At 44.3% G+C, this 19769-nt stretch overlaps 1 protein-coding gene across 3 annotated transcripts in view; it reads left to right on the forward strand.

Annotated features, from left to right (window-relative positions):
* Positions 1-2161: 2161 nt before the first annotated feature.
* Nrip1 (nuclear receptor interacting protein 1) overlaps positions 2162-19769 on the forward strand; it is an 85715-nt gene continuing 68107 nt past the window's right edge. For all 3 annotated transcript variants that reach the window (XM_038346208.1, XM_038346209.1, XM_038346210.1), the window contains exon 1: positions 2162-2344. The gene's annotated coding sequence lies outside the window, so the exon portion shown is untranslated. The remainder of the gene's footprint in view (positions 2345-19769) is intronic.

A 19769-nucleotide genomic window follows, 5' to 3' on the forward strand; every position in this document is an offset into this window, starting at 1 on the left:
TCTTTCATTTTGGAACTTAGTCCTGGAACTTGCTAAAAAGTTGTGGCTGGCCTCGAACTTCCCACTTTCTGTTTCCTCCTCCCCCCCCAATGATTGGGATTATAGGCTAGTATGGTTAACTGAAATCTCTTGTTGAATCCACTACAATCTACCACAATGATCGTTGAGACTGACATTGGATTTTCAATAAAATGTCAAATAAAGCCCAATAAATTGCTTAAGAACACAGACACATTTATAGTACATTTTAGAAAGTCCTTGTGTAATATCTAAATTTTTTATCAAAAGTGTGAAGATCCAATTATGCTGTTCATTTAATTGTAAATATTTTTTTCCAATCTAGGATAAATGATGTCCCAAAGATCTGCTGCCTTAGCTAATTTGCTTTAAGCAGATTTTGATCTGTGGCATACACAAATGCTATTCTGTTACATGAGGTTTACGATACATTAAATAACAACAGATTGCATAGGTGAATCGCGGGAAGAGATGATACGTATCTTAAAATGTACCATCACCATGAAGCAAAATATTCCTAACGTGTGCTCAGAATTGTGCTAGGATATCGCTCTACTAAGAATTAATTTGAAAAACTGCCTTCACTTTCAAGATTGGGAAAATACTCTAGACCTTACTCATTTAAAAAAACCTAAAAAATATTTAGTTGTGAAACTATTACATAACAGCAGAGGTTATAGTTTTATTACTTGGGTAAATTTTGGTTTCTTTGTGCATCAATAACTCTGTTTCCAAATGCTACCGAAAATGCATGAGAGTGGACACCACAAAATTGTCTTATTCAGGGAGTAATTTAACACACTAGAGTTCAAAGTGAACTGAAGATGTACTTTAGTTTTTTTTTTTATGTCAAACAAAACCAACTTCTGCAATCTCTCTCTCTCTCTCTCTCTCTCTCTCTCTCTCTCTCTCTCTCTCTCTCTCTCTCTCTCTCTCTGTCTCTCTGCCTCTCTCTCTCTCTGCTCGTATTTCTTCTCATGGCGAGATACTAAAGAGAAAAAGAAAGGTGGCATCTGGGGTAGGGGGAGCGTCAGAAGGAGTCTTCACAAGTAAGATGCCTGAGGAGAGGAGAGGATTATAAAGCGGAAAACACGAGAGGGCGAGATCATGGTTTCATATTATTCTCTCCTCCCTCCACTTTCTCGCTTCACCAATCTGAAGCCCCCCTCAAATTTAGAGGCGGGATCAGCAAGACGAGACTGCAGGAAACTCAGGTTTCGCTGCACTGCCACCCTGGCTTCGTGATGTAATTGTTATTTATTGAGACTCTGAACCGAGCAGAGCTGTTTAAAGAAGTGACAGCCCTCTCCTAGTCCTGTTGGGTCAGATCCTTCCCGGGGGTGGTGCAGATTGGCCAGCAGACCCTGCTTCGCAGGGACAAAGCAGCTGAAGATAAACCCGGTTTCCTGGGTCCTGCGTCCGTCTAGGGAGCTGAGCTGGGCACTCCTCAGGTCTCCTTTCCAGTTTTCCGCTTGGAATCACGCCACATTAATTACTGGGTCCTACTAGGTGCTGGGCATGGGGTCAAAATGACCTAGAGTTATAGCGCCGTAGCTTCCGGAATTTAAGCGGGACACAGATTTCAAGGAGGTGGAAAGTGAGGGTGGGTAAAAGGGAGCCAAGAGAACGCGTGCTGTGGGGTGAAATGGGCGGAAGGGAGACGCTTACGGTGTCAGCCCCTGGGGAAGGGTTAGGACGCCCTGATTCCTCTGCGGTGCCCCCAACGCTTGCCCAAGCCTGGGTGACATGGACGATCGCCTGGTCCCTAGGGACAATCTACCCAGGCGGCTGGACGGAGCCGAAAAGCCAGGGCTCCGGTTCGGGGCGCAAGGCACCCCCCTCTCCTGGTCGAACTGCGTCCTCTCTCTGGCTTCAAGGCCGCGCGGCCCCGGGGACCCCACCCGGAGCACCCGAGAGGAGGCCTGCAGGAGCTGGGTAGGTTCCCCAGCTCCAGCGAGCCGCCGGGTACGCGAACAGCCGGGGTGACAATGGGAGGGAGGGGCAGAAAAGGGTTAAGAAACTTGGCTGAAGAGCTGAATGGCGTGGAGCAGCGAGGGGAGGGACCCGGCCGCCGCGAACTCGGCGGCGGAGGGAGGAGCGCGGCTGCGGCGGGCGGGCGGCGAGCGAGGCGCTCAAAGTCAGCCTCGCAGACATTGCAGCAGAGCCCCGAACTCGGGAGGCGACGGCGATCGCGGCGCAGGCGGAGGACGAGCCGGCCCCAGCCCGCCCGTGCGCACCGCCCGTGGCCTCGCGCGGCCGCAGGGCACAGCTAACCCGGGAAGGAGGGAGCGACGCGGATAGGCGGCCCGGAGCCGCGGCGGCCTCGGTGAGTGGCGATCGCGGCCCGGGCTCCGTGCGGAGCTGGCGGAGCGGACGCCGAGCCGCCCGGGCACGGCCTGGGTGCGCGGCCCGTGGAGGCGGCGGAGGCCAGGGAGGCCCACGGGGGGCGCCGGCGACACGGATCCCGGGGACAGCCTGCCGCCGCGCCTGGCTCCGGGTCTCCCCGGGAACTCGCGGGCCCGGCCGGCGCGGCCGCCAAGTTGTAGAGTTCCCAGCCGTGGGCTCGTCCGTGCCAGCCGTGGCGCGAGGGGCGCAGCCGCCCTGGGTGTTCTGTGCCGGGACCCACGCGGGTGGCCGTGTCGCGGGGCCCGGGTCGAGCCCGCTCGACTGCCCCTGTTGGCCCCGAGCCCCGGGCGCTGGCTGCTGCGCCGCTCGGTCCTGCCGCCCAGCGGTGCCCGCGGTGGCGCCCGCGCTGCTCCCCGCCTCTTGCCGGTGCCTCCCTGCGCGGTGCTCGGCGATTCAGGCAGGGAAAAGTGACTCGGAGCAGGGACAGCGCTGAGCCCCAGGCCCGGCCTGCTGGGCACCAGGTCCTCGCCTGCCGAGGCAGGGCGAGGCCCCTTGCACCGGAGGCCTCAACCTGGTTTTTCCCCCAGCATCCGAGAGCTGGGTTCGCGTTTAGCGTGAGTCTGGTGAAGTCCTGGGAGACGCTCTTCTCTTGTGCCACTCTCGTCCTTACTACTATTGTTGTTTGAGGAAACCCTCTTCCGTGGAAACACTCCCCAGACCCTCCCATCCTTCCCAAAGTAGTTTCCCAATTTTAATCAGGAGTTTATGTTCGGACTGAAGGAACAAAGGAATCCACGGTGTTTAAAAGGCGGACAGGCTGTGAGTCTGACACATGTTGATCTCTGAGGCATTCCAGGAGTTTCTACCTTCCATCATGTCAGTAATTTAATTGGATTCTGGCGGTCGTAAACGAAGAACAGAATGTTAGGTAATTTTATGTTGAGATATATATGTATTTTTAATTAATGGGTCAGTTTAGTTGGGGGAAAGTCCCGACGTTCTGAGGTGCAATAACTTTTAACTCATTTTTGTGGCACCAGGTTGGAGTTTGTCTGCTAAATGAGTGTGACACAGGGAAAACCGTGTTTTTAGAGGAAGAGAGACACTGTCTAAAAGTAAAACAAGTCTTTGCTATGTCTGTCTGCGTCTGTATACACCTATATATGCGTAAATGGTATGTAGTCTTTGTATTTCTTGGATTTTGTAAAGCAAGGGGCTTCAGTAATTCATTCTGTAAAGTTATGAATTACAGTGAACCTGCTTATTAGTGAATCATAGGTCTTAGCAAGTGGGCGGCTTCTTCCCGATGCTATTATTCAGAGTTTAATCATCAGTTTGCCACCTTTGTCTAAGAGACAGTGAAGTAAGTCGACTTTTTAAACAAACGGTGCTTCATGTGCGTGGCCCCTAAACGTGGCTGCTGCCTGGAGTGTGTTGAAATGTTCTCCCACTTCCAAGTGAGTTGCCTTGGTTTTGCCCAGCAGTTTGGTAATGTCCATAGGGTTTAATTGATTCAGGGAGCCCGGCTTCAACACCAATGGGAACTTTCTCTGCTTGGGCTGAGTTCCTATAGACAAAGAAAGACAATCAGTTAGTGCAGCAGGCATTACCTGTGTCCTCTAGGACTGGATTCTTAACGCCAGCCTGTTTTATACTGTGCTGGGGAGAGTTCCTTCCAAACTTAGCCTTTGAAGTACGGGAGGAGCATGAGAAAAACATATTCAATAAGTAAATAAGGAGGGCAGTTTGGCTGCTGCTTTTATACCAGGGAGTTCCGTGCAGTGCCTTTGGGATAGTTGAAAGTCAGGCTTGAAGTCCAGGAAAAGACTGTGAACCACTCGTCTGTGTTTCCAAACTTTGTTGAACTTGAATTTTTCTTACTGAGCTATCTGGAAATAGTGTGAGTTAGCCATGGGGAAGTGTTGGTGGATGAGGCTAGGGGCTCCTCTGAGTTTTCCAGTTTTAAGAGCAAAACATTGTGATAAAAAATAACCTATACCACCACCTAGAGTCTGTTTGTTAGTTTATGGCTCCTGGCGTTTGCTTACATCGACATGTCCCTTATGGGTGCTGTTTAGTCCAAACATGATTGAGAACTTCAGGCTTTCCAAAGGCCATCCAGGAGAACAATTATTTAAGTAGTAGACAGCGAGTGCCAATTTAAATTATCCACGCCACCTCCAGAATAGAAAATTATGACATATCAACTCAAGTGGGCTGTGCTCCAAAGGTATTAATTCAGAAGTTTAGGACGGAGGCTTTTAAGCTTGTGCTGCATGTCAGGTGGCTCGGACTTAGATTTTTCTGTGTTTTCAGAGATTCGAGAAACATTGCGAAATAAGTGTTCTCAGTGCCTTTTGAGGTTCAAGGGAAACGAAAGCAATGGTAAGGATGGGGGGGGGTATTGCCACTGCAAACGTTCTAGACATTGAAAAGGTCAGGGAGGAGTAGGCAGTAGTTGAATTTGGGTTCCGATATGTGAGCATACAGTCACCGTGAGACAGAGTGATTGTCTGTCCTTCTGGTGGCTTACAGGCAGCAAAGCAGTCTGTTGAACAGGGGACCTTTGGGAGGCAGCCTCTGCCATGTGGCTTAGCACATTGTCCAAGGAGGAAGTAATGTTCCTCCTTGAAACGTGTAGCCTGAAAGATGGCCTCCAGGATCTTTAATTAAATATCAGTTGAACAGGGAGAACTGGAGCACCGTATTAATTCTGTCAAACATCACTATTTTAGAACATTGAGGACAACTAAAAATGAATTAACTCCTATCTGAAAGCCGAGTTTCGTAGAAGGGTGACAGATGAGGCAAAATATGTCAATCTAATGGAACACATAGGGAGATCAGGATAGGCACGCCATCCTCGGCTCCCTAGACAGTTGAGAGAAAAGGAAGTTCCTGCTAATTGTGCAGATTTCCTCTCAAACCAGGACTAGAAGATCATGGCCTGGAGGTCATTTCAAATCAGAGTGGCTTAGGATCCATGAGGTTAAAGGTGTTAGATTTTTTTTTTTTTTTTATTTGTAAGCCTAAAGATTGTCAGCTTTTTTGTTATTCCAGAAGAGCAATAACACTTTGATGTATAAAGTTAAAAGATCGTTCAACTAAAAATACATTTAAGACATTTAAATTTGAATCAGTAAAAGGCATTCGTTTTAAATCATGAGTTCCTTTTATGTTTTCAAATTTAGATTGCGTAACAGTTTTTAAAGCCTGGGTCAGTTTCTTTCTCTGCCCCTACTCTCTCTCTCTCCCTCTCTTTCCCCCACACCCCTCCTCTCCAGAATAAACAAATCACACATCTCTAGCCATTTTCCTCTTCTCCATGAAAAGGGCTTTAATTTGTTGAGCTTTCTTCCCCATGTGTGGTAGGCTGCCAGTTACTCTGGTTGTTCCTCCTTCCCTTTCAGGGGACTGCTACAGTCTGAATGGGTTGTGTACTTTCTCATAATGGCTTATTCTTACAGGGATGGTGACCGAGGCAAAAATATTTGCTGCTCTTAGCAAAACCCTGTCTGTGTGCCCATGTCTTCCCTCTGGAGGCACACGTTCAGTTAAAATACCTTGACTTCTGCTGAAGAGCTGAGCAGTTTTCAGCAGAGCGTGGTAGGGTAGCTGGATGGACCTGGATGGACAGAGTTAGGTCTGTGAATTAAATAGTTTGGGATTGAGCTCCTGAAACGGTAAGCGTTTCAGGAACCAGGGGGATGAGCACGTTCATTCAGTAGTATTTACATAGCAACAGTCAGAAACCTAGCTCCAGGATGGACCTGAGGAAGGTAGCCACCAGGCATGTCAGAGGATGAAGCAGGCCCATGACACGCAATTGGGATCTGTGCAAAAGTTGGAGTGAACGGAAAAGTAAGTGGAGGCGGGAGATCCTGTTTCCCATCAGTGTTTGTATCTGATGCTCACCGGGGCCGCGGATTGCTGATGGTAACGGATTCCCTTTTATGAGGCCAGCAATATTATATAAACAGTGATTGTTTGAGGGAGTGAAATGGCAAGTTCTCCATTTGTGCAGATTCACAGCGAGTTTTGAAATGTTCCCTAAGTGTATCTGAAATGGAAGGTCAAAATTGGGTACCAGAATAGACCCAGGAGGTAGAGTTTACTGGGAAGAAAGGGAATATTATGCCCTCTTCTTTCATCTCTTCCTTTTTAAGATTTGGGGTTTTGGTAAGTATTGCCGTGGACATGGGAAACTGAGTCCTGAGGTTTGTGGGGTGGACATCTTTGAACGGACACCGTGATGGCGTTGGCTTGGTGTAACTGGCTAAGGGAAGACTGCTTTGTTGAAGTATACTGTCTCATTATTCAAGGGGAATGGACAGCAAAGAGACCAAAAGTCTCATCAGGGTTCCCCTACACACAGTGTGCTTAGATGCCCATCATTTTTCTTTTCCTTCTTCATCATTGATATTCAATATTCAATTTGTATATACACTAGATGTATAGAAATTCTAAAACTTGGATTGGAGTTTGTTTTAGACAAAACTTGTGTGTTGCTCTGGGTATGTAAGATGCGTTTTTCATCAGGAAAACTGGTATGTAAACTCCTAGAAGGTCAGTCATGCCATTTTTGTAGCTGTTACTATGTATTCTGTTTCGTGGACCCTGACATTTCTAATTGGTCCCCACACTTTATTGCAGTCATGTCAGATAAAACATTATAAAACTTGTGGTATTATTGATTATCAATATGCCTTAAACAAGACAATGTTTCCATAGGTTCATATAACGGAGAATAGAAGTGGATTTTCAAAACATTTTACAATTATATATTAGGAGTTTGAATCATGCTAGGGATATTAGCCTAGAACTCTAGGGGAGCTCTAGAGAGCCGCAAGTCTGAAGGCTGGCAACCCAAAGAGCAAGAAGGAAAGCCACTTCTGTCCTGAAGGAGCGCATATTATCTACATTAGTAGGCGGAAACTATTTTTAATATTATGTCAGTTTTTAAGACAGATTATTCTTGAAGCTAATCAGATGGATAATTAGAAGTCATGATTCACCTGGTTTGATTTTTGGTTGAAGTAAGGCCTAGCAGGGTGGCAGCAATACATTGAAACAAAGGCTGGGAGGGTAATTGTGATGTCCCGGTCCTGCCTGGTCCCCTGTCTTGCTCTCCTCCTTTCCTCTTCTTGGACCTTCAGTTAATGGGATGGGGCTCAACCAAGGGGTTTGTTTAGAAATCTGGAAACTGAATTAGCATTGATCAGAGTAAATAGCTGCATTTGAAATTTCAAAATATCCTTATTCTCTTTTCCTTAGATTTCTCACTTCCCACACTAGGAATGAAAAACTCTTGTTAAAACCCACTTTTGTTGTGGTGGTTTATTTTTTTTTAATTTTGTGAGTTTTTAAAATTTTTTTTTTCAAAAAGACCTGTAAGGATGAAAGGAAAAAATCCTTTATTTTGTGTGGCTAGCCCAGAGTTTCAAGAAACATTAGATTTAGAAGCCTGCTAGGTCCTTAAGTTCTCAGCCTGAGTTTCCCACCCTGGACTAGGAACCTCATGCTGATGTTTACTGAGAGCTTCGGTGGAAGGGAACCTCTCACTTTGGACTTCTAGTTAAGAAAGCCCGTTTACTGTAATGATAGACAGGGTTACTCCTTTGGAAGCCTGCAATTTCCATCAGCTCCAAAGGATTTTGGGCAACTCAGGAGCTAAGGAGTTTGGAGCTTGTATTGTTAGTAGTTTGCTTTGAATGTTTTCCTTCATGGTCTTTACCAGCTCTGTGAAGAAGGTACAAGGTAGCATGGTGGTGATTAGCTTCAGAAGAGCTGGGAGGAAACTCATGATTGCATATGGTGGTTAAGCTGGCTGCTGTGGCTCTGAGCTTTTAATTATTGAATTTATCTAGACATAACATGTGAACATTATTAAATAGCATTGCATTAAAAATGTCAGATGCTAATTTAGCATTGTAAGGGTGAGGTGTGGAATTATGCTTAGATACAAGCTTAAAGTAAGAATAATATTATAACATAGTTTTTAATGTGGGCTGTTAATAAGGTGGGTAAGAACCTGGCATATACTGTTGGGATCAGATATTAAGATTTGAAAGTGCTGCACAAAATGGGACTTCTTAAGGAATCTCTCTAGAAATTGAGGAAGATGGTTCTGTCTCCATACTTTTTCCCCTCCCCCCTCTGTGTTTGTGTATGTGTCTGTGTGTTGTTGTTGAGGATTAAACCCAGAGCCTTGTGCATGTTAGGCATGTACGTGCTTTCCCACCGAAGGACACCTGCAACCTCAGAGCCGGGACCTTTAAGGAGTGGATGATAACTGGGTGGGGAAAACCATAGTTTAAGTTTTTGATTCCTGAATTTTGAGTTTTCTGTAATCTACAGAGAGGTTGATTTATGTGCCGGGAAAAGAAACAAATTAAGGAAGGGGAGACAGAAGGAAAAGTCTTGAGAAACATGAGAAAACTTCAAATTAGTTAATTACCTTGCAGTATTTCACCAAATGACCATTTACACAAAGGGTCATGCAGGATCAGGTTTGATTTTTGATTTTTGCAAAAAAATGCATTTAAAATAGTACTTTTTCATTCTACATTTTTTTTTCCCTAGCGTAATCTACTAAATCAGTTTTGGATTCTGCTGAAAGGGAAGTCCTTTTGTCTCCCTGGGCAACAACATCCGTGGCATGAGAGGTCAGATGTGATTTTCAGTTCTGAAATTCTGCGGCTGCGTGTCAATACATAGTGCTCAGGATTTCAAACTGGTGGTTTTAGGAGGAGCAGAGACGACTGAGTGAAAACTTAGCATGCTCACAACTTGTGTTGCTACATGCCTTTTGCTGTTTGACCCCCTTCCTGCCCTCAGGAGGAGGGGCAGGAGCAGGGAAAGGAAGTGAACTCATCCTCAGGAGGCGACTGCTTTGTAGCGGGCACCGTTCTGGCTAGTTTACATGCATTTTTCACTTTTAATCCTTGCAAATACCCCCGAGACTCATAGAGATTATTTCCTCTAGTTTATAGCTACAGAAACCCAGTTTGTGAGCTGCCAGAGTCACTTGCCTGAGGTCACACAGCTAATTTCATTTTCCACGAGAATATGCCGTCTTTGGAAAGGGAAAATAGCTACCAGCTGACTTTCAGGAAGCCATTAAGAACCATTGCTCTCCTACCTGATAGCCACAAACCTAGGTTCCAAGGACAAATCTCCCAGCTTGATGCTCACAGTCTCTGAGAAGGTCTGTCTTTTATTGGTTCCCTTAACCAGAGGAAAACTAGTCCCCGAGGGAGGGCAGCTGGCTACTTTCCCCAAACTCAGTCCCCAATGGCAGCTGGCTACTCTCCCTCCAGCGCTAGCTCCTCTGAAGTGCACCACCGAAGTATTACAGTGTTCTTCAAAGCGGTGAACGCCTGTGTTTCTTGACATAATTCATTAAAATAGCTTGTCATTCTCTTAATCCTGGTGCTCCCAGGACTAAGTGTGTTTGTCCACTTCAAGGAGCTGCTGTTTAGCCTTCCTAGTTGAAAAATCACAACCCTGGACTATCCTTGATGCGGATTTTCTTTTTGTACCTTTTCTTCACCCACAATGGTTTGTTAAAGGCTATGATATGTTAATAAAGCACCGTCTGAGCTCCCAACAGGAAACAGATAATGCATTTCTGAGTTTATTGGAAGGCCGGCGATAAGGGACAATTGGCTTCATTGGGGGAGTAGTCCTTAGTGAGGAGGGAGCACTTTGACTTAGGAGGCTGGTGGCATAGCGTGCCTTTTTAAGTACACACCGGTCGTGTGCTTTTATTGTTGAGGCAATGAGAAACGGAGTTATAAACCTCTCCACCTTTTTTTTTTCTAGATTCATTTAAAATTTATGGAATTTGGAACCCCAAACCACTCTGGCTGAGTGGTTCCCTGTATACTGAAAGGTACAAGCTGAAATTGTGTTGGAGACATAGAGTGAGCTATAAAGTGAATATACATAATATTTTCTGGTGTGCTTTGAATGTTGGATTGCCAAGTAAATGTTGGGCAACAAAGGATTCCCATAAAAGCTGCAAGAGAATGTTTTGCTTCTCTCTTTTATTAAGAGACTAGATATTTTATTCTGGATAAGTAGGAGAGGAACTCTCAAAGTGAGCAGTCTGGGAAGGAGATCTTCTGGTTCAGACTATGTATTGGTATTTTTTTTGTCCAGCCCTTCCATGACTATACTGAGTTAATTGAAAGGGACCGAATCTATGTGATAGCAAGCATAAGGGTGGACTGAGAGTTTTGAATTTACCATCTGATACTTTCTTAGTGTCTCCATGCTTTGTATCACTGAGGCAGAACCCACGGTAGAGAATAGCTCTGCCGCAGAGGAGGTTCCCCCTGCCCCCGTGTGAATCAGTGTCGTGGTTTCTCCACTGAACTTTGAATCTCCACAAATTGAAATAATATCATGGTGCATTTTCAGGGTGCAAGAGGACCTGATAGAAAGCTGTAGGTGGTGTGATGTTAAGCACACTGTCTAGGGGGTCTCTCATCCTGCTTCCTCCTTAGTACAAGAATGCTTGGGATTTAGGCATGATTTCTGTCTCTCCATCCTAATTCTTTCTGTTTAATATTGTTTCCCTTCAATTTTGGAATTTCTCATCTCCCCACCCCAGGGAGCCAGCCATACATTGGGGCAAACGATTACTAAATCACGCAGTATGTTGTGTCATTGTTAACTACTTGGCCTGGAGAGGGAGGGAGGGCGGGTATGGGTGGAGGGGAGGGGAGGGAAGGGGGAGGAGGAGGGGAGGAGATGGAAATTTTAAATATAAAAAAAATAAACCATGAAAAAAAAATTCCCAAGGGGCGGAAACAGAGCCTGTAAAAACTGAAGTTAACTATAAAAGTTACCTGGCTGGAGGTTGGATAGATCCAGGATGTGAAGTCATGTCATGATTTTCTTCGAACTCTTTTGTTTCTGTTTTTGCTTTCTTGATGAAGTTCAGGAAGGAAAGAGAGGGGAATGGAGAGATGGGGGGGGGGAGGAGAAAAAAGCAGGTGTGATGGAATCCACCTTTGGCAGTGGATGCAGCAGTAAAGGACAAGTTAAGGCCAAGGCAAGATGAGTAATCCATACTCAGTGTTGTGTCTTGAGGGGTGAGCATGCGCAACTACATCTCTGTGGTCTTGGTACTTCATTTCCTTGTGGTCCTCAGAGTAACCTTAGGATTCACTCTGTGACTTGAATATAACTTCTCAGCCATTTTGTAGTACAGGTATGTGTGTGTTCATGCAAATGCTTTGTTTTGAGTCTTCATACGTTTTTCAGTTCTGCTTAAACAGCCACAGAGCTGAGGTTTCCTGAGCTTTCTTCCTTCTACATTAGTGTGTCTATTGGTATCATCCTTTTTTAAGTCTTTCTTAGGAAGTCCTGTTCGTGAGACTTTAGGGGCAGCATCTCTGACATTTCTAGGAGACATAATCTCAAGGCAAACTCCCTGATCCTCTGGCTTGTATGGTCTTTCTACCCCATCTCCAGAATGATCCCTGAGTCTCTGACGTAGGACTGCGCATTTTGATCAGCTGTGGTTTTATATACTTGTCTGTGTCTGCTACAAAGAGAAGTTCCCCTTGATGAGAGGTAGGCACTATGCTTATCTGTGGGAATAAGGACACGGATTTAGGATCCAGTTAGGGATTATGCTGCTTTAGTAAAGTGGTGGTTTCAGGTTCCCCTAGACAGGGAACTACAGACAACTAAGGAATGCTGAGAGCTGAAGAACTAGTCTTCCCCAGGGAAGAGCACACCCATTGACTAACCTATACCAAATAGTCAGCTCTGAAAATGTACATTTAGGTACCATTATATGGACTGAGCAGGTTGTATTTATGTATTTAAGAACACACACAGAGGAACACACACACACACACACCATCACCACCACCAACAACAACCATTAAAGAAAAAGAGACTATGAAGTTTGAAAGAGGGCAAGGCAGGATATATGGAAGGAGTTGGGTTGAGGAAAGGGAAGGAAGAAATGATGTAATCATAACCTAAAAAACGTGAAATAAAAAATAATTTTGAAAAGCAACAGGGGAGCTTTCTATGTGCAGACTTAGCGGAACCAGACACTATTAGTGGACTGGTGATCAGGGTACTCCCGACCAACTCATCTTATGATGACCAATGCTCTAAAGCTATCAGAGGAGCTGCTTGGGGTCTTTTTAGACAATCAAGAGCACAACACCTGTGGTTTCATGTGCTTCGAGCCAAGGATACCTTACTCTGCACCCCTAGAAGTGAGGAAGAGAGCAAAGCTAACTGTAGCGCCGTGTAACAGACCGCAAGCTGACCGAGTGCCTCACCCTGGAAGGCAGATTGGAACAGTCTTGTTAATGGTGATAGTGGACAAGAGAGTTCAGGAGCTACCTGTACCCCCACAAGCATGATCCTTCCCTCGCTGTTACATTCACGGACCCCAATAGCCCCATTTGTCTGGTGTCCCTTCTCAGTGGACTGTGAACTCCATGCAGAAGAGCTTGCTCATTGGTGAGAGTTTGCTCTCCAGGGCTTGCCTCAAAGGAGACTGTCCAGTCCATGAATATTGTTAACTAGAATTGGGCCAATCTCAATCTTACTGTTCATGACTGCTGCTAATTGTTATGTGGAACTTTGGAATCATAGTGTTCTGCATTTCTTTGGTCTATTTAAATTAGCACTTCTGAAAGGAATAATAGTGTATGCTTAAAATATATCTTCTTTTCAGTTCTATTAATTATGAGAGAGAAAAGTGAACATTACTGTTGGTGACATTATAATTAATTGATACTTAAAATGAGAATGTGTTTTATAATAAATACTGTCTTCAAATGATACAAATTAGATTAGAAAATATGTTTAGCAAAATCTGTAGACAACATTTAATTTCTTTCTTCCTTACTTATTTTTAAGGAAGTGAAACAGTATTTCTGAGCCTTTTAAGCAGTTTTCCTCAGTTCACTTCTAGTAGCCAAAAGGACTGACTAGCTGGGCATGTTTAACCATGTGGATTTGACTGCTTAGGAAGATGGACACATCCTTAAAACACATCTTACAGGGTTATGCCTAGACAGATGTGGTGATCAAAGGGGGGCAGACTTTGAGTTCTAGGCCAGTGTGATCTACAGAGTGTGTTCCCCAGGTTATGGGGGGAGTGCAGGAGGAGGAGGAGGAGGAGGAGGAGGAGGAGGAAGAGGAGGAGAGAGAGAGAGAGAGAGAGAGAGAGAGAGAGAGAGAGAGAGAGAGAGAGAGAGAGCGAGAGCACTTGTCTGAAACAAAACAAAATAACAAAATTTTTGTATAGACTTAATTTTGAGGGTAGGAATGTGGTCACTGGGATGGTACTGCCCTAGAGTTCCCCTCCCCCATTCAGAGGTAGAGTTTTCTTGTGTAGCCCTGGTTGTCCTGGAACTACCGGTGTTCACCAGGCTGTCCTTGAACTCGGAGATCCGCTCGCCTCTGTCTGCTGAGTACAGGGATTAAAAACATGGGCCACTGCACTTGGATAGTTTTGGGTTTTAATACCCCTACGAAGTTAACGTATCCAGGATTGGTGACCCAAAGCCTGGTAACGTTGTAGGATGACAGTAACGTGACACATAACTCGCCTTTTGTGGGGCGTAAGGCCAGGATTCTCTGGCCACGAGTCCTGTTATAGTGGCATCGTGTTGACTGATAATCATTGCTGATGGGAGGCAGAAAACAAAATAGTGTGGAAATGGAGTTGAGAAATATCTCGCTGCTGAGAGATTTAGTTTTAATTGCAAGGTGAAACATGAACATTATCCAGGTGTGTACAGATGATTAAAAGACTGTTATTAGCACATGGATTTGTGCGTGTGTTTGTGGGGGTGCCAACACAACAGGCACACTTGGTTTTCTTTCACTTCTTGAGCTCTAGGGATTGAACTCAGGGCCTCTGGCTTGGCACCACTTGATTTTACCTGCCAAGCCACCTCACCAGCCCAAGACAAAGTTTTTAGTGAGCACAATGTCACCTATACCTGGCAGTGAATGTCAGGTGTTTCTTGAGTTTGACCAGCTAGCTATTCATCCACACGTTTCCCGTTTTACTCGTTCTTGTATATTCTACCCAGTGATGCCCGGGAATTCTTTCTTTGAGGGGATTGTTCTACTAGCATGAATATATTCACTGACTTTGTTATTACCTTTTATACAACTCCCACCCTTAATATTAGAATGGTTAGTTGTTTTGCACAAGTCTGAATGATACTGCTTTTGCAAACTTACATGTTCCATTGCATGGTAGGTAACCTTCAACCTGTGAAGTTCAGAACTTAAAGTAGTTGAGAATGTTACTTAATATAGAAATGAGTTTAAAACTTGCTCCTTTTGGCCATGAACAAAATGGTAAAATCTTGGTGTTAGCCCTTTGAAAGGCTAAAGGTAACATATATTCGTTTATTTTCATTTATGGTTATACATGTGTGTCTGTGTGAGTTTATATGCACCATGCATGAAGGTGGAGGACAGAGGGCATCACATCCCCTGGAGAAGGAATTGCCCTGGCTTGTGAACATATGATGGGGTGCTAGGAGCAGAACGTGGGTCCTCTGCAGGAGCAGTAGTCAGTCATCTTCCCAGCCCTGCAAACCTGAACAACCTGCATGGCCTCGTAGTTGCTATAGACATTTTAAATTACATGTCTTTGGTGTTGCCGTTGTTAGGTCCCGGCGGAAGCCATACAGAATTTTTGTCGTGGTGTGAAGTATATGGAATGAGAATTAGTAACGTAAATTACTGGGTGATACATCTAGCTTGCCAATTTGGACTGGGCCCGATTTTATTTTACCGTGAAGTTTAAAAAAAAAATTTGTTTCTGGTTTTTGTAATTCTTGTCGCTGAACAGAAATCCATATTTATGTCTGCGTTAAAAAGATCTACTCAGAAATATATATGGGCGATAACTTTGTCTTGTGATGTTGCATGCTGTAGCTCAAATTATTGGCTCGGTTGGGCTTGTCAATGAAATATCAGAGAATAATTACTTTTGCACATATCGCCTTGGGGGCATTGCAGTCCTTGACAGTCCTTGGTGACCAGGGCGCTAGGATTGCTGAAGAGGAAAAGGAAGTGAACCTAGAAGAGGAAGTGCTGGTGTCTTGGAGGAGAAAGGAAAAAAAAAATCACTTCTAAACTATACTGAAGTCATGCTATATTTTGTTTCAGGATTTTTTTTTCTTTTTTCATGTATCCTAAAGGATCCTGAGAAGTAAAATAGTATTCTTAACGGTGTGCAGGGTAGTTCAGCTGTTCATCATAGGCACCATGGTGTTTGATAGCCGTGGCGAAGCTATGAAATGGGTGAGTCATTTAATGTTTTCTGCCTTGTTCCTTTTATAAAATAAGGAGGTTGGGGCGAGAATGGTAATGTGGTTCTTCTCGACTCTGTAAAATCGGCATGACTTCGGAAGGGAGCCTGATTCTTTTCTTCTTCTCCTTTTTTAATGCATTGATATCTAGGTGCATGGAACCTAAAGGTAGGCTGATGCCCCTTGTGATTTTTTTTGGAGCTTGGCATTTTATATGTTACAGCAAAGATTTTAGTTTAACATAATTGAACTTGTACTGGATAGGGTTAATAGGCTAGAACAAAAGGTCAAAGCATAAGGCATTAGGCTTAATTAAGGGAGAGCCGGCGTGGCAGGGGTGTGTGACAGTTAAATGGGTTTCCCACAGACTAATGTCGGTTACAGTGCAACCATGCCTCAACTTAAGTGGGTTATTTTGTGCAAAGGGCAGCGGTGATTAGCAGTTTGACATGCCAGACACTTCTGGCCAATCCCATCTGCTTTAGAGGTTAAAAAAGCACACCTTTATGAGCCGATGGATTGATTTGTGTGCCCGTCTGGTAAAGATTACAAGTCCAAGGCCGGTGCTGTAAATGTCAGTTATGGAATATTGTACTTTCTTGGTTGGCTCATTGTTGTAACCGTCAACTGTTTTATAATGGGGATAACTGCTGTTTATGGAGTTGCCTGCGAGATGGGCGGGTGAATAGGTGAGGTACGAAGGGGAAATGTTTCCTAGAGGAAGCTGTGCTTTAACCTAGTCTGAGCAGGTGCTCCTCGTTGTCTGGAGCGCCTTTGAGCGCTCCTCCGGTCCGTGTCAGCCTTCTCTTGTGTTACCTGAGCAACACCGACAGTCCATGGTCTCCTTTTGCTTACACGCTTGATAGGCACCTTTATTTAGGCCCCTCCTTTTCAAGCGTGGATGGTTTAGCCCCCATCATTATATACATGCATTTTACCAGGTGGAAAGGAAGAGGAAAATGCGAAAGGCGTCCATACAAGTGGGCACCTCGTGCGCACACACGAGTCTGCATCGGAAATGTATGGTCGCCGAGCATGGAGAGGCTCAGGAAAATGAAATTATGGTACTCAAAGTTTCCCAGTGCACATCAGGCCAGGGCACGGTGATGTGGGAGGGCATCAGTGTTGCCAAGAGACCCCACGAGGAGCTAGCGAGGAGCCTGCACTTTGGGCTTCATTGGAATTTCCATGGGCCAAGCAATGTAGGGCTAGGTGGAGTAACCAGATTCAAGATCAGATAGATAGTTTTCTATGGTTAGATCCTAACAAGCTAGGCCTTCTTATAGGTGACAGTACTACAGCTGGTATTTCATAGGACTTGGCTATGGATATATAACTGATATACAGAAGTCATTTGGGTTTGCTTCAGTGGTGTGAAGAAAGCAGAAAAATACTGTCTCCTGGGTTGTGGGGCCAAATGAAGGGGCGTGGTCTGGATTGATCACTGTGCCAATCAGAGGCATGCTGGGATTGAGTCCTTGACTGCTCCAAGGGGGAAAGACTTCAAGATAAAAAGATATTTGTGTAGTTGAAACGTCTTGAGCTACAGAAAAGGAAAAGGAAAATGTATGAACTATATGCACGCATGCTTCGAGGGTGGAGTTTCTTCAGCCGTCAGAGAGGGAGACAGAGAAGCAGGGCTTCTTCACCTTCTCTGTCTGCAGAAAAAAGTCAGCTCTTTAACTATGTCGTAGACCCAGCCCACTTCAGTGAATGCTTCTTCACAAAGTGCCAGGGGGAGGAACACAAACTTAAATTACATTTCCAGATATGCTCCAATACCAGGACAGCACCTTGATCTCAGATTATTTTTCATTTTGTGTGATTTTTTTTCCAGAAAGCTGTGTGATACTGTTAATATACTTGAATTTCAATTCAAAATTATAGCAATATTTAACAATAGTGATGAAATTGTGATTATAAAAATTGGCCTCTACGTCTTCTAATGTCCAAGGAATGGAAAAATCCTGACCTTTTTGTGGATGTTTTAGAACTTAGGATAATGTCATCATAATTGACAGTTGACGTGCTAAGGAGCTTAAATCACTGTCTCCTGAGATGGGACATAAGAAGCGTGCAGAGAAACAAGATGGCCTTTCTGTTAGAGGCTAATATTCCTTCCAAGGTGTTAGTGCAAAGAAAATGTAACCAAGAGCTTTGGAATCTGTGTTGGATGTTTCTAGTCAGCTTCACACTCTTTCTGATAAAAGACTATGAACCAGAAGTCCCTTTGGCAAGGCTACAAGTTGTCTGACCTTGAACTGCATTTCAAAACTAAGCTCATCCAGATTGAATTAATTTATAGATACAAATGAAGCCTTTTCACTTGTTATTTTAAAAAGGGTAAGGCATGGGGCTGGGAGCTCTCACTGTGTAAAGCTTGAGGACTTGGAGTTAGAGCCTGGGATCCGGAGTGGGGACTCCTGGGATGGGAGACCAGTTAGGCTTGCTGGGTGGGTGAGCTTGTGGTCAGGGAGAGACTCAAAGAATGCTGTGCAGAGTAACAGGAAGACACCATCATCAGCCTCTGACCTGCACCCGCATGCGCACACAGAAAAGTCACGAAACGTGTGATCGCACGGTGTTGGGGTATATTTGGAAAAGTAATTGTAAGTCCACATTCACCCCCGTGTTCTTTGTGGAGAAGCGTTGGATGAAGTGGGCTGGGCCTATGACACATTTAAAGTCTGGCCCTTCAAGGCAGAGAGAGAAGGTGAAGTCACACAGATTTTGTAATGTCATTGTTTTCTCTCCCTAAGTCACTTTTAAATTGCAAAAGGTTGGCTTGGGTGATATCATATAAAAGTGCTTGGGTAGAGAATTAAATATGGGAGATTTCCTTAGCTTAACAGACAGAAGCATCTTGAGAGGTTTTTCTGTGATTTGTATTAAACCCCAACTAAGGGCTTGATGCTCTGTACTGGTGCTGGTGTATGTATTTTTATTTATATGTATTGGTGCTAGTGTATATATTTTTATTTATATGTATTGGTGCTAGTGCATGTATTTTTATTTATATGTATTGGTGCTAGTGCATGTATTTTTATTTATATGTTTTGGTGCTAGTGCATGTATTTTTATTTATATGTATTTGTGCTAGTATATGTATTTTTTGTTTCTAAGTAATGGTGCTAGTATATGTATTTTTTAAGTATCTTAAAACCCATCTTTATAGTATCTTTCTTGGGGTGAATTCAAATGTTGTGATAGCTGATTTATTTTAGAATTACATTTTATTACGGTTGAGGGACTTTTTTGACGGCTGATGTTTTAGTGTGTTTTGATATGTTCTGGAATGTTGAAGAGCATACTCGTCGTACCCTGTCATTTATGGTCATGGGTTTCTTTCACCCTATGATATTTCCCTTCTTTTATTAATGTGGGGTAATTGGACTTGAGACATGGGAAGCGCATCCTCTAGTCAGTTAGTGGAACGTTTGCCTGTTCCACTTATTAAAAATGAAACAGAAACTCTTGGCCTTTTTTCTTTTTTGAACTGGGGATGGAAAGGTCTTGTGTACATTATGCAAACACTCACCACTGAGCTACCTCGCTTCATAGCTCCTTTTTCAAGGAAGAAAGAAAAATCTTAAAAGTATAGCTTCATCCATTTTCCTAGCCCCTCCCATAGAACCGCCTCTGGCTCCCATTCCAATTCATGGCCTCTTTTTCTTTGTTGTTATCATTCTTATGTTTAAAAATGAAAAAAAAATATGTAAAAACAACCTGCTGAGTTGCTTTACTGTTGCTTGTATGTATAAGATTTCAGAACTGACCACTTGCTATGGGATAACCAGTTAGGACACTCATCCTAAGGAAGACGATTTTCCCCGCTCTAGCATTTCTTATTTATCTGTAGTTGTTTGTCGACATGTGGGGCCCTGTAAAGTTCCCTCTTTCTTGTTAGCATTGTTAGTTTCTTGTCACTGGTGGGTTCATCCTTCAGATTCTGTTTCGGATTTTTTGGTGAAGCGTCCCTGTCCTTTTTAGCAGGCCCAGTCTCCCAGGAGACTTCCCAGTCCTGGCTTTTACATCCCTTCAGCTCTGCTCTTTCATAATCTTCCCGGAGCTTGGGTGAGGGAGTTG

This window comes from Arvicola amphibius, chromosome 10 (assembly GCF_903992535.2).
Source record: "Arvicola amphibius chromosome 10, mArvAmp1.2, whole genome shotgun sequence".
NCBI classification, from domain to species: domain Eukaryota; kingdom Metazoa; phylum Chordata; class Mammalia; order Rodentia; family Cricetidae; genus Arvicola; species Arvicola amphibius.